The sequence below is a fragment of the Petaurus breviceps genome, unplaced genomic scaffold (assembly GCF_028583685.1).
Source record: "Petaurus breviceps papuanus isolate PSGF00001 unplaced genomic scaffold, PetGlider_PUasm1.0 186, whole genome shotgun sequence".
Taxonomy (NCBI): domain Eukaryota; kingdom Metazoa; phylum Chordata; class Mammalia; order Diprotodontia; family Petauridae; genus Petaurus; species Petaurus breviceps.
In genome coordinates, this window is record NW_027185798.1 from 10,815,579 (window position 1) to 10,819,484 (window position 3,906).

Genomic DNA, 3,906 nt, shown 5'->3' on the forward strand with positions numbered 1-3,906 from the left:
ACTAATAATGACAATTATTTTCTCATTTATTTTTAGCCTTCAGTCATCAACTACCTGACTGGAAGGTATACCTACAGCAAAGAGTAGGCAGAATAAAACAGGGGCTACGCTACCCAGAAACTGAAAACTAGGTAGATGAATGTAAATCTCTGTAATTGAGACAAAAGAGGTCACACACATATATATTTGAAATTGGACCATCTTTAGGTAGCAGAAGCAGTGTGGTATGAGAGAAAAAGCATGAGACTTGGAGTCATAAGACATTCATGATTATTTCTACCTGTAGCATCTAGAGGATGCTAAAACCAATGTATAGCCTACTGAGAAGGAAGGACCAAGGGATGCCATTCAAATGCTCAGTTCTCACCTGTTATATGCAAATTGCATAATATTGGAGAGCATCCTGGGATGACTACTAAACTCTCTATGACTCTCAGAGATCTGGCTTCCCTTTACCTTTAGCCCTGCTCCTTTGTGGCATTCCTTTTCATCTTGATCCAGAACTATATATATATATATATGATCTTGGCTCATCCCCCATTCTATTAGGAAAATGCCTTCCCTTTGTTACATCCATGCCTACATTGAGTCACTGCTAACTCAAAGAATTTATTAGTATTATTTCTGGATCAGGTCTGTGATTACAGTGGTCCAATGATAGGTGAGGAAACTCCTTCTACACTACGGGCCAGGTTATTTTCTGCAACCTAGAGACTCGGGGTGTTGCCTAAAATACTAGGAAGTCAGGTGATTTGCCCACACACAGCCTGCGTGTCACAAGTGGGATCTGAACCCAGGTCTTTCTGACTCAGAGTTCAATGCTGTATCTCCTACAACATACTTCTTCTGCACCTACACAGTCCTAGGCACATAGTAAGTGATTTTTAAAATATCTCTTTTCCATTATTCTGAACTTGACAAACATTAACAGACCTCGGAATTTCCATCAAAAAATAGGAGCAGAAAAATAGGATTATATAAGAAACTGTGAATTTCTATTGTGGTTTAATATATATATATATATATATATATATATATATATATATATTTCAGTGTGGTAGTTTCAATACTGTCCTGATTATGTCCCCTTCTGAACTTTCTTCTATCCTCTACCAAGTATTTATTAAATGTTTCCTTGATGCTTTTGTGTTTCCTTCATTATTTTGTTATTACTATCACTAACCACACTCTCCCTTCTCTCCACCCATAACCTTCCCCCGGCAAAAAAATAAATAAAAAGAAATTAAATTTCTGTCATTTGACAAATAAGTGGAGTCAAGCAAAGTATAGCCATGTGATTGTGCTTTAAAGTATATGTTTTATTCACAGAGTAGATGATTAATAAGTCTTTATTCAATTGAATTTGATGAATGAATAAATGTATAAATGAAAGAAGGAATCATTGAATAAATGAATGAATGCATCGAAGAATGAATGAATGAATGAATGTAAAAACCCAAGTCATTCCATGCCAAGGAAGGGAAAATCCAACAGCCACAATTTCAGCACATTGTCTATAAGTCTTTCTTGTATTCAGTACTTTATTTCCTGCCACTGTGGCAGCACCTTTACTAAAATTGAAATAAGACAGAGATGAGCATGGCCCCAATCCAAGGGTGACATCCAAATTCATGAAGTGTTCCTATTTTTTCACTCTACTCTGAATTTCCAACTATCTTGGCTTTGCTGCTGTTCCTTCACATAACCCTCCACCCCCTGGTTCAGTGCCTTTGAGTTTGTTGTCCTCCAAGACTGGAATGTGCCCTTTCTTCACCTGCTTTCCCTGGCTTCCTTCAAGTTTCAGCTCAAATCCCCCATTCTTCGAGAAGACTTTACTGACCCCTCCCTTCCACTGATGCTAATGATGTCTTCCCTCTTCTATTTCGTCCAATACTTGTTTTCCTGACATCTCCTGGATTAGAATCTCAGCTCCTTGAGGGCTTGTTTGCTTTGTGTTGTATCCTCAAGACCTCAGCCAGGTGTCTGGCACAAAATAGGTGCTTAATAAATGTTTGTCGATTTGACTTTCAGTTTGCATATCCATAAAATGGGAATAATAATATCTGGCCCATTTCCCTTCCAAGACATATTATGAGCGTCAAATAAAAGAAATCTATGAAATGTGCTTTGTAAACTGGTGCCATATGCAAGGAACATGTGCTTATTACTTTAACTGGGACATAGTTACCTCTATAGTCTTCTAGTATCTATGATTTTATACCCCTTACATTCTCTCTGTACCTTTCCCCCAAGGAGTTCATCAATTTCACGGGAAAATAAAAGTGTAGTTATAGACACTCATCTGCGGAGCCGAGTGGACAGAGCCCCAGTAAGGGATCAGCAGTTAAGATGAAATGTAATAGGGGTGGACTTAAATTGCCCCTTACTGCCCAGAGCTGCTCTGCTTTCTCTTGTAATAATATAGTCCATTAAAACCTACAATCACTGTAATGTTTATGCATTATTGGGGAGATAAATTGCATAATTCTCATTTTGCAATTTAAATGTAATTATGAGCTTCCTAATGACTAAAACCTGAATTTGCTAGACTATCAGTTTTTCTAACACTTGCCAAAATTATAGGTAATTACTTAAGGCTTACAATAATTATAAGTCCATCTTTTAAATAATTAATGTGCACTTTCATGGTAGAACCCAGCTAGTAATCAAACGACCTCGGGATTACATTGTAAGCCCATGCAATTAGTCCTATTGTGTGGGTTTATGGAAATATACCCATTTACAAGAGTCTCTCAAGTTGGCAAGCTTAAAATGCAGGATTGCAGGGTTTGATGGAATTGAATAATGAGGGAATCCCAGAGGAGAGAAATCTATCTCTTAAGGTCAATAGAACACAGTTCTCCATAAAATGACAGGAATTTTGAAATTCACCCAAAAGGGCTGTGCTATGGTATGCTTGGGACTTGTGGAAATCTCTGGATTCAGAAAAAAGGATTGCGGGGGACAATGTTTCCTATCTCTCCCTTTTTTTGGTAGAAGTTTCTTATTTTGTGCATATATTTCATACCTCCTCTGAGGCAGCTGATACTTGGGATTCAAGAAATCAAAGTTAATTCATCAATAAGTGAATCAATAGGTATTTATTAAGTGTCTACACGGTGCTAGGTGCTAAGGTTACAAAAACAAAACAAACAGCCACAGTTACATGAACGGTCCATGGTCTTTATACATTCACAGAGTTCATATGGTACTAAATCCAAGGTGTGAGGGCAGGGGCAGGCTATGGTCCTAAAAAAGACTTGAACAAACACGATGTTTGTACAATCCTTCTCCTTTCCATAGGCATACTTAGCAATGTCTCTGTTCCTAGCCATCCCCCTTCAAGGATCTCCAAAAAGGCAAAGACACAAAGCTTGTCCCCAAGTGACACAGACTTACTACTAATGCTTCTTTTCCTAGAGAGTAAGAACAGTCACATAAGTATGTGACTCAGGCAGGGGTCTAATGAAAGGATGGCCTGGGGGGCCGGAGCTCAGCATCAGCCACTAAAGCCACAATGGTCCCCCAGGAGCAGGATCTTGAACTTATCCAACTGTTCACAAATCCACGAAGATCAACAAGACCCTTGAAAGGAACACCTTTCTCTTGGCCATATAAAGGACAAGATGCACCTACCTGTGCTGATGCTAACTGTTCTGGACAGGAACAAGATGCTTTCTAGCTATACATAATACTCAGAAGGCAGGGAGCTCACCACTAATAGTGCTACAAGAGCAGAGTCCCTCTGGAGGCTGAATCATACAGGGGACTATTTACACTCAAGTCTCCCAGAGCAATCCCTCTAAATAAACATGGCATATTGTAGGTTAAATAAAAGAGCAGAGAGGGGAGGCTAGGTGGTGCAGTGAATAGAGCATGGTCCTGAAGTCAGGAGGACCTGAGTTC

At 39.0% G+C, this 3,906-nt stretch overlaps 1 pseudogene; it reads left to right on the top strand.

Annotated features, from left to right (window-relative positions):
• Positions 1 to 1,556: 1,556 nt before the first annotated feature.
• Positions 1,557 to 1,651, top strand: LOC138162960 (U6 spliceosomal RNA; annotated as a pseudogene).
• The last annotated feature ends 2,255 nt before the right edge of the window (positions 1,652 to 3,906 follow it).